Source organism: Schistocerca piceifrons, chromosome 4, assembly GCF_021461385.2.
Source record: "Schistocerca piceifrons isolate TAMUIC-IGC-003096 chromosome 4, iqSchPice1.1, whole genome shotgun sequence".
In the NCBI taxonomy this organism is placed as follows: Eukaryota; Metazoa; Arthropoda; class Insecta; order Orthoptera; family Acrididae; genus Schistocerca; species Schistocerca piceifrons.
In genome coordinates this window covers 339294939-339307111 of record NC_060141.1, presented here as the reverse complement: position 1 = coordinate 339307111, position 12173 = coordinate 339294939, and positions in this window count along the sequence as shown.

The window sequence follows — 12173 nt, the reverse complement described above, 5'->3', positions numbered from 1 at the left end:
ATTGTTTGACATTATTTATTTACTGACCGCCAACGGATCGAAACGTGTTAATGTTGGTTTAGCACTTGACATATACTTCAGAGTTATCGTAAAAATAGAGAATGTCCAGCGGTGCACAAATGTGCAGTTTAGTGGTATGGAGATATTGAAAGGGAAATACAATATGTAACGGGACATGAAAATCTAATAGTCACAGAAGACTTCAATGCAGTTGTATGGAAGGAGTAGAAGAAAAGGTTACAGGAGAATGTGGCCTAGGACAAGGAATGAGAGAGGAGACAGACTAATTGTGTTCTGTAACAAGTTTCAGCTAATAATAGTGACTACTCTGTTCAAGAACCACAAGAGGAGGTGATACGGGAAGATTTCAGTTAGATTACATCATAGTCAGACAGAGATTCCGAAATCAGATACTGGATTGTAAGGCGTACCCAGGAGAAGATATAGTCTCAGATCACAACACAGTAGTGATGAAGAGCAGGCTCAAGTTTAAGACATTAGTCAGGAAGAATCAATACGCAATGGAAGGGGAAAACGGAGTTCTAAAGAATGATGAGATACGCTTGAAGTTCTCCAAGGCTATAGATACAGCAATAAGGAATAGCTCAGTAGGCACTACAGCTGAAGAGGAATGGACATCCATAAAAAAGGCGATAACAGAAGTTGCGAAGGAAAACGCAGGTACAAAGAAGGTAACTGCAAAGAAACCATGGGTAACCGAAGAAATACTTCAATTGATTGATGGAAGGAGGAAGTACAAAAATGTTCCGGGAGACTCAGGGTTAAAGAAATACAAGTCGCTGAGGAATGAAATAAATAGGAAGTGCAAGGCAGCTAAGACGAAATGGCTGCATGAAAAATGTGAATAAACTGAGAAAGAAATGATTGTTGATAGGACTGACTCAGCATACAGGAAAGTCAAAACAACCTTCGGGGACATTAAAAGCAAGGGTGATAGCATTAAGAATGCAACTGGAATTCCACTGTTAAGTGCAGGCGAGAGAGTGGATAGATGGAAAGAATACATTAGAAGGCTCTGTGAGGGGAAAGATTTGTTTGATGTGATAGAAGAAGAAACAGAAGTCGATTTAGAAGAGACAGGGGACCAGGTATTAGAACCAAAACTTAAAAGAGCTTTGGAGGACTTAATATCAAATAAGACAGAAAGAATAGATAACATTTCATCAGAATTTCTAAAATCATTGAGGAAAGTGGCAAGACAACGACTATTCGCGTTGGTGAGTAGAATGTATGAGTCTGGCGACATACCATCTGATGTACGGAAAAATATCATCCACACAATTCCGAAGACGACAAGAGCTGACAAGAGCGAGAGTTATCGCACAACAAGCTTAACAGCTCATGCATCCAAGTCGCTAACAAGAATAATATACGGAAGAATGGAAAAGAAAATTGAGGATGCGCTAGATGACGATCAGTTTGGCTTTAGGGAAGATAAAGGCCCAAGAGAGGCAACTCTGACTTTGCGGTTAATAGTGGAAGCAAGACTAAAGAAAAATCAAGACACGTTCATAGGATTTGTCGACCTGGGAAAAGCGATTGACAATGTACAGTTGTGCAACGTGTTCGAAATTCTGAGAAAAATAGGGGTAAGCTATAGTGAGGGACGGGTCAAATACGATATATACAACAGCCAAGAGGGGATAATGAGAGTGGACGACCAAGAACGAAGTGTTCATATTGAAAAAGGTGTTAGAGAAAGATGTAGTCTTTCGCCCCTACTGCTCAACCTGTACATCGTGGAAGCAATGATAGAAATAAAAGAAAGGTTCAGGAGCGGAATTAAAATTCAAGGTGAAAGGATGTCAGTGATATGATTCGCTGATGGCATTGCTATCCTGAGTGAAAGTGAAGAAGAATTACATGACCTGCTGAACGGAACGAACAGTCTAATTAACAAAGAGTGTGGATTGAGAGTAAATCGAAGAAATACGAAGGTAATTAGAAGTAGCAGAAATGAGAACAGCGAGAAACTTAACATCAGGATTGATAGTCACGAAGTAGATGAAATTATGGAATTCTGCTACCTAGGCAGTAAAATAACCAATGACGGACGGAGCAAAGACGCATCAAAAGCAGACTAGCAACGGCCAAAAGGGCATTCCTGGCCAAGAGAAGTCTACTAATATCAAATATCAGCCTTAATTTGAGCAAGAAATTTCTGAGAATGTATGTCTGGAGTACAGCATTGTATGGTAATGTAACATGGACTGTGTGAAAACCGGAACAGAAGAGAATCGATGCATTTGAAATATGGTGCTACAGACGAATGTTGAAAATTAGGTGGTCTGATAAGGTAAGGAATGAGGAGGTTCTGCGCAGAATGTGAAAGGAAGGGAATATGTGGAAAACACTGATAAGGAGAAGGGACAGGATGATAGGACATCTGTTACGACAAGAGGGAATTACTCCCGTGGTACTAGAGAGAGCTGTAGAGGGCAAAAAGGGCACAGGAAGACAGAAATTGGAATACATCCAGCAAATAACAGAGGACGTAGGCAGCAAGTGCTACTCTGAAATGAAGAGTTTAGCACAGGAGAAGAATTCGTGGCGGGCAGCGTCAAACCAGTCAGAAGACTGATGACCAAAAAATGTCTAAGTCTATTAGTGCCCCAGTTGGATTGCGAGAGAGACGTTCTGAATTTAAAGCATACTAAAACAGATATTTGTGAAGTACTGCAGAGTGAGGACTATGGTTGATGTAGAAAAAAGAGAGTGACAATGATTCTTAGCGATGGTGATTTGCTTCCCACAGTTCACAATGTACCAAATGTATGTTAACAATGTATAGAAGCTGTTCCAAAAATATGTATAGTAATAAATAATATTGTTTTACAGTTGTAGTAGGTTTTATTCCATCATACACATATACCATGAGACTTTACAGTTCAAATGTCGGAGAGAGAGCTCTAGTAGTTCATATATGTGCAATGTCAAAGAGATTAAAAGAGTTCCGTTGTTACTACATAGGAGAGACTTAGCACATTTATAGCCATCACAGTGACACACTGTTCGGATGACAATATGGATAGCAACCATTACAGATATCTGAAATTTAATATTATCTGTTTCCTTTGCTGTAATTAAAACATCTTTGTTCCGGCATGTAATATCTATGAAAAATCTTCCTCATGAAATTTCCACCAGATATGACTTCTATGTCATTCATCCACTTATAAGTGACTAAATTTTTGGTAGGTCTTCGATAGCCTATGGAAGCAGCTATGATCACTGGCTGCTTGCTACTACTAACGTTACCTTCAAACTCTTAGCAAACCTACACCCTGGGATTTCAAGCTATTTTCGATGTCCACACTCAAAAACAGAGTAAATTCCATTGTGCGCACGACCGGCTTATCATGAATTATTATCGTAGCGAGACTCAAGTCTTGCGTATCAAAGAACTGAATGTGTTCTGTGGCGTCTAAGTTTAGTAATGATCGATTCAAAGAAACGCAGTAAATAATTTTCAAGATGGTATCACATTTTCCTTGGTCTTGCGTTACACCCACTCCATTGGACTTCATTATAATGTTTGGGTCAAAGGTACTGATAATTACTTCTGCTTCTCGGCTGTGCGTTGTTATGTTATTCACGATTAAAGATAGAAGAGGAGCCAATATTAATCCGCATGGCTCAAAAACAGGAGAATCTCATCCGATCTTCTAATAGTTTTTTTGTGATTGAAAGGACTGGGGACTCAATAAATTAGCGCTATCTGAGAGTAAAATATTAAAATATTAAAAATAACTCTAACACAATCCTCCAGTTTTCAATAAATGTACATTTATACAAAATAACTTGTGAGTAATTCCTTTCATTTTGGACTTCATCCTGTTCACATCTCAATTATTTCCCTGTGTGAAGTAGCTCTCTTACTGTTTGCTTATGCGATGAATTACCATTGCATCTTTGCCAACAACACAGAAATGATTTTTTTGTTTGTAACATTACTGAGCTATGTATCTCTAATTAGTCCCCTGTTAAGTAAGTCGAACCATATATCGATTCTGTTACCCACATCAATGTCAGAAATCCTGTTACAGAGGGCAGCTGGGTGTAGTTTCTGTCAGATATTGGTAACATTTCATATAAATTCAAAACCATTTACAAATTTACATCTCAGATATACTGCTCGCAAACGTAGTTCGGAAGAAACATGTGGCCAACACGACTCAGTGATGTTACGTGAAAAGCCCCTTGACGATCCCTCAATGAACGTAAATATTCGGTAAGTGGGGAAAAGATGTGAGAGCAGGACCTTGTGTAGTGGTTTTAGCAGCATGAAACAAGATGGTCATGAAGAGATAAGTGTATATACACTGAAGAGCCAAAGAAACTGGGGCACCTGCATCAATCGTGTAGGGCCGCAGCGAGCACGCAGAAGTGCCGCAACACGACGTGGCATCGTCTCCACTAATATCTGAAGTAGTGCTGGAGGGGATTGACACCATGAATCCCGCAGTGCTGTCCGTAAGAGCACGAGAGGGTGGATATCTCTACTGAACAGCACGTTGCAAAGCATCCCAGATATGCTCAATAATGTTCATGTCTGGGGAGTCAGGTAGGCCAGTGGGAGTGTTTAAACTCAGAAGAGTGTTCCTCGAGCCACTCTGTAGCAATTCTGGACGTGCAGGGTGTCGCATTGTCCTGCCGGAATTGCCGAAGTCCGTCGGAATGCACAATCGACATGAATGGATGCATGTGATCGGACAGGATGCTTACCTGTCAGAGATGTATCTAGACGAATTAGGAATCCCATATCACCCCAACTCAACAAACCTCCACGAGCTTGAACAGTCCCCTGCTGACACATTGGTTCCATGGATCAATGAGTCTGTCTCGATACCCGTACACGTCAGTCCGCTCGATATAATTTGGAAGACTCTCGTCCAATCAGGCAACATATTTCCAGTTATCAACAGTTCAGTGTCCGCGTGACGGTGCCAGATGGGACGTAAAACTTTGTGTCGTGAATCATCAAGGGTACGCGAGTGGGCCTTCGTCTCCGAAAGCTCATATCGATGATGTTTCGTTGAACGGTTCGCACGCTGACACTTGTTAATGGCCCAGCGTTGAACAAGATGACCGTGATACACTGAAGAGCCAAAGAAACTGGTGCACCTGCAGTAATCGTGTAGGGCCCCAGGTAGAAATATGTGGATGGGTTGCACTTCTGTCACGTGGAACGACTCTCTTCAGTCGTCGTTGGTCCCGCTCTTGCAGAATCTTTGTCCGGCCGCAGCGATGTCGGAGATTTGATGTTTACCGGATTCCTGATATTCACGGTACATTCGTGAAATGCTCGTACGGGAAGATCCTCACTTCATCGTTACCTTGGAGGTGTTGTGTCCCATTGGTCGTGCGCCGACTGTAACACCACGTTCTAACTCACTTAAATCTTGATAACCTGCCATTGTAGCAGCAGTAACCGATATAACAACGGCGCCAGACACTTGTTTTCTTATATGGGCGTTGCCGACCGCAGCGCCGTATTCTGCCTGTTTACATGTCTCTGTATTTGAATATGCATGCCTATACTAGTTTCCTTGCCACTTCAGTGTAAATAACTGCAGGGTGTGGAATAATAAATGATACGAGCTGCAAAAAACTTATTTTATTTAATTCACGGCTGGCTTGTGTCCATATTCAGGAGGCTTTCTATTTAACTGCGTGTTTCAGGGCTCATTATTAGATATCACTACAGCAGGAGTATTCATTTCGTTTTCAGATTACGTTTATCACATTTTAACAGAAATATCTCTGTTTTGTACACGCTAGCTGCATAATACACATCGTGGTAAATATTGGTAATTTCCTATTGTGTCTCTGATACTGTAAATGTTAATAACTTGAGAAGCACACAACTCACATCTGATTTGTTTACATCCTAAAAACGCGTCAGATGTTGAAAATGTATGTGCTTCTGAAGTTATTAGTATCTACTATATAAAGGCGTAACACGGAAATACCATTACTAAACGTGATATTTAACGTACAGTTAATGTGTAAAAACCGATATATTTATGTAAAAAAATTCTATGAGTGTGATGTGGAAGCGACATAGATAATCCAGCTCCATTGATCTCTAACACTGAGCACTGAAACATTAACTGAACGTAAACCCATCTGGAGATGGGCTCAGACCCGAAACATTTCGTGCATTAAATAATAACACCTTCTATTCTGACTGGTAGTGGTTAATATTCTACATCCTATGAAAGAACAGACATGGAGTGCAGCTGCATCCTTTATGGATAAAATTCACCTCATATACATAACTGCTTAAGCATACGAATAAACGCTGGTATCGAATTTTATTTGAAAATACTTCTTACTCCACACATTGAGATAGCTTCGGTGAGACTCTTGTTCTTCTTACCCCGTTCTTGCTCCTCTTCCTATGTGCTTCCACGAGCGAACGCCAAAATCTGGTAGCATACGAAGTTCTTTCTTGTCTTATCGCAACTTCGCAATAGATGAATTAATATCTTCTGGTATTACCAGTGACGAATGATAATCTTAACCTTCTGATCTACGTGTCCCCTCTTCTTACCCCTGTTTTCCACCAATGCAGCCCTGGATTTTGGAGAGAAGACAAAATGGTTCAAATAGCTCTGAGCACTATGAGACTTAACATCTGAAGTCATCAGTCCCCTAGAACTTAGAACTACTTAAACCTACCTAACCTAAGGAAATCACACACAACCACGCCCGAGGCAGGATTCGAACCTGCGACCGTAGCAACAGCGCGATTCCAGACTGAAGCGCCTAGAACCACTCGGCCACCAAGGCCGGCAGAGAGAAGACATTTAAGAGAGCCCCGGTGGTGGCTTTTACACCGCAATAGCTGTTTACGGTGGTCTCGCCTATCAGCTTTAGCACATTTTCTCGAAAATTCTTGCGAAAAGTTTCGACTCTAGCAGAAAAAAACGTTGTATTACTGTGCTTCTCTTTTCAAGAGTTTTCGAATGCCATCAGAAAGTGGGTCCTTCCATTTAAAATAAAACCATATTTGGTTCTACATGTCGGTACATACAAGAGTTAGGATTAAATACACAACAAAATTACGTACACGCCATTATGCTATCACTTTTCGAAACCCTCGTTCCGGTACCTCCAGCTTCCACGAAGTGCAAGAGGTTTTGCATCTTACGTGACTCACCTTTCATCATCAGAACATACACTGGTGATCGATTATGATTGTCTGCGAATCATCTATGATCATGGAGATGGCTGTACAGTCCGATGCGAGAGGTACACGGGTTTACGTAGCGACGACAACTGGGTTCCTGTGGAGAAACTTTTATTTTTCTATTTCGCCTCAGCGTTTCCTTGTCTTTTCTACGATGCTCTTTTCCAGTCGCTTTTGGTCGGCTCTTTCCTTCGAAAGAATTCCCCAGCAATCTACTAGTGATCTCCAGGATGAACTGCCGATGGCTGAGGCGTTCCACTTGTTAACACTAATGTGACACATCATATTAACGTTAATTACACCCTTAAATCGTTTCCTCTGACTCCTTCACATCCTTTGTCCACTGTTAACTCAGAATAAAACACTTGTTTGGGAATGCGATTATTGGACGTGCTACATACAATACCTGCCCATCGTAATGGACGTCTTAAAACCATCGCTCCTACACTGGTTGGACCGGATGGTTATGCACTGAAGTGACAGAAGTTATGGCATACATCCTAAAATGGTGTCATACCTCCTTTCTCCCGGCGTAGTGCAGCATCTCGAAGTAGCATGGATTTATCAAGCCCTTGGAAATCCCCTGCAGAAATAGTGAGTCATGCTGCCTGCACAGCCCATTATAATTGCGAAAGTGTTGCTTGTGCATGATTTTATGCACGAACTGACCTCTCGATTGTGTACCATAAGTGTTCGATGGGACTGATGTCGGGTGATCTGGGTGACCAAACCATTCGCTCGAACTGTCCAGAAAATTCTTCAAGCAAATCACAATCAATTGTGGCCCGGTGATACGGCGCAAGTCATCCATAAAAATTCCCTCGTTGTTTGGGAACATGAGGTGCATGGATGGGTGCAAATGATCTTCAAGAAGCCGAACGTAATCAGTTCAACGATCGGTTCAGTTGGACCAGAGGATCCAGTCCATTCCGTGTATACACAGTCCACATCACTATGGAGGCATCTCTAGCTTGCACAGTGCCTTGCCAATAGCTTGGGTCTGTGGGTTCATCCGGTCTGTGCCACACACGAACCCTACCACCAGCTCTTACCAACTGAAACAGGGGTTCATCTGACCAGGCCACGGTTGTTCTGTCGTCTATGATCCAACCGATAATATCACGGACCCAGGAGCTCCACTTCATGCGATGTCGCGCTGTCGGCAAAGGCACTCGGGGCGGTGGTCTGATGGCATAGCCCATTAACGTCAAATTTCGCAGCACTGCTGCAACGGATACATTCGTCGTACCTCCCACATTGATTTCTGCAGTAGTTTCTCACAGTTTTGCTTGTCTGTTAACAATGACAAACCTACGCCGCTGCTCTCGATCGTCAAGTAAAGATCGTTGACCACCGCGTTGTCCGTGATGAGAGGTAATGCCTGGAATTTGGTATTCTCGGCACACAGTTGACACTGTGGATACCGGAATATTGAATTCCCTTACGATTTGAGAAACGGAATGTTCCATGCGTCTAGCTCGAACCACCACTCCGCGTTCAAAGTCTGTTAATACTCGTCCTGCGGCCAAACAAACGACAGTTCCGCCAATGCACTGCTCTATTACACGTTGTGTATGTGATACTAGCGCCATCTGTATATGTTCATAGCACTGTTCCATGACTAGTTACCTCAGGTTATGCATTGCCTGAATCCATGTGACTTTTGGCTCCCTGTATATTTGAAAGAACGCCTTTAACAGGGACACGTTCGGTTTCTACATGATATGAAGGCCAGCACAAAGGAGCACGATGCTCACATTCCACCGGAAATGCTGCGAGTAACTATTGATCACGTCGTTTTACGAATGCAGATTCTCGTTGACGTCATCAGTGCTTGTAGTGAACAATTTGTGCAAGTTGCCGTTAATAATAAAAATCAACATTATGCCTTACTCACTTGTTTGACTTTTTCTGCCCACGTCCCTTCTTAGCTCATGACACATGGAAGCATTTCTGGACCTCTTTCTTGTATTCACAGCGTCACATTTGCACCCGATGGCCAAAAGTGAAACTAATTTTTTTCCGGCTTAAATCGGTTCACCATTAACGCATTAGCATACCTGCTAAGTTTCACTGCCATACGATTTTTACAGGCGACACTAGACCACTGTGAGTAGCCTGCCCCTTAATTATAACTACACGGTTGTGCCTCTTCAAGGATATTGACAGCGATGCGTCCTCGCTTCGTGTTATGAGGTGAATCCTCCTCAGACACCTCAGCTTTTCAAGGTGGCGACTGTAATTCGGAGTGGGAATTAGAATTAGGTTGTTTACGAGAATTTTTGTGCGCTATTCACACTGCGATTTTCAGTCACTTGAGATCCTAGTGTGCCAGATGATGCTTCAATACAGTTAATTCTGTACTTTACGAATGTATATTTACTCTTAATAATATGATACTGCCAAGATAAGGAAAGTGGTCAACTACGAGTATTTCAAGACTAACTGTGCCGATCGTAACACTGACATTTCTTTGTGCTTGGCGAAGTTATGCTTTATGAAAGATCTGTGTTTCAGTGACATTCAGTTTGGGACCACTCTTGTTTTCTTTTTGCATGCTGTGGAGAAGGCATATAGGATTAACAAGGATTCTTCCTCGGACTTAGAGTTTATTGTATTCGTAGAGAAGACCATCTTTGACTGACTGCGTGACAGCGGTAACATACAACGAATGTAGTGTAAGGATTATCACATATCATTGCTTAACATCGGCATTGGTATGGAAGGGCTTACGAATGACAGCTGCTCTCATATTTGTGTAGAGGAACTTCAAAATGGCAGTAAATTTCGATGGTAAATAATAAAATTTTACGGAGTTAAATGCCTTAGTGTGGTCCATAAGACAATGTAAAGAGGTCCATTTTCTTCTCTGCATTTTTCCTTTAGCTGATGGGCTGTGAATATATTGTAGTTGTACGAAACTATGCAAACGCCAAAAACACATTGCCAAGACCAACATGGTATAGGATAACCGTGGGAATTCAAAAAAACTAACAGCCATCTCGGAATGGATAAATATAGGCCCTGTACGGTTTTCAAGCAAAGTAGTGGCGAGTTCAGTTGACGATGATGTTGGTGGACAGAGATCATGTACCCTACTCTCCACAGTAGACCCCAAGGGCTCAATAATATTGATATAACTGTGGTGGGCAGGGGAGATGTGACAATTCATCTCCGTTCTCACAAAATGTAGTGATATAGGTTTAAACTTTTCACCATTAGCAATATTTCCTGACTTTGAAGAGAGCATAATGAAAGCTGGAAGTGAGGTCTGGCCTGATATTCGCATTCAAGGATGCAAATTTCATTTAACACAGAGCTGGTGACGAAAAATACAAACATTGGGGCCTGCACATGACTACTATGCAAAAAATGAAATTGGAAGGTTTCTCTCGTACATCTTTGGTTTGTCCATGCTGGCTCCTGATACGGCTGGTGACGGTTTTGTTGACGATTCATGGCAGAAATACCTGCATCGGAAAAATTGCAAGCTTTTTGTGACTATTTATTAGAAACTTACATAGAAGAGAATGCACACTTTCCTCCATCCATGTGGGCAGAACTATGTTGTAACGAACAGCGAACAACTAATGCTTGCGAAAGTTTCCATAGCAAATATAGTAGTCAGTTCTGCTCCTCCAGTCTTGACATTTACCGATTTCTTAAAGTGCTGAAACAAATTCTATTGCAATAAATTCGTCGAAATCGAAGAAAAAGTAAAGAAATTGCCCACACTTGAAACATATAAATGATTCCAATTTCTAAAAATAAATATCTAAATAAGATAAAAGATAAAACTTTTAATCATGTTCACAATACACACGAAAAATGTTTACATATTCTGCTGTAACTTTATATGTGTTGCTTTGCCTGCTTGAGTATTCATAACGCTTAGAACTGCTACCTGCTTCAAACGGGAGGGTTCGGTCCCGTCGTTTTTCAGACCCTTGCGGGTTTCGGAGGATTCGGTACCATATTTCTGACCGTGGGAGGATTCGGGGCTGCGCCCTGCGAATGGGAGCTCTGTCGTCTTAGAACATAGCTTCACCACTCCGGAAGAAAACTGTAGCAAGGGATGGATGTGATCAGCCAAACTGGTCACATAATTCCAGTAATGCGACCTTGCAGAGTACTCACGGCAGCCATGGAGTACCACGGTATGGCTGTCCAACAATCTCCGGACGCCTTCCACGTTTCATTCTTTGGTGATAAACTCAGCCAGAAGTTGGAAACAGTTTGAAACAAGACTCTTCCGACCAAACGATTTTCTTCCATTGCTTCAGCACCGCGTTCTACTGTTAAGAGTATTTGCGTTACTGACGTGTGGTTTTCCAGCTCGCCCTGCAATTCCCTGCTTATGGAGATCCATTCGTGGTTTTAGGTACTGACACAGTTCACCAGCGCCACATTCAGCTCTGATGTGACTTTGGCAGGTATCTCCCTCTTAATTTTTGTCACAAACTTCTTCAGTGACCGTCTGCTACGATCATTCGACACACACGTCCGTCCACGGATGATGTTTTTCCGTTTTCTCTGTAAATGATATAAATGTTCGAAACGGTGACTCTTGAAACACCAAACACTTCTACATCTGCATCTACATTTATACTCCGCAAGCCATCCAACGGTGTCTGACGGAGGGCACTTTACATGCCACTGTCATTACCTCCCTTTCCTGTACCGGTCACGTATGGTTCGCGGGAAGAACGACTGCCGGAAAGCCTCCGTGCGCACTCGAATCTCTCTAATTTTACATTCGTGATCTCCTCGGGAGGTATAAGTAGGGGGAAGTAATATATTCGATACCTCATCCAGAAACGCACCCTCTCGAAATCTTGACAGCAAGCTACACCGCGATGCAGAGCGCCTCTCTTGCAGAGCCTGCCACTTGAGTTTGCTAAACTTCTGCGAGACGCTATCACACTTACCAAATAACCCTGTGACGAAACGCGCCGCT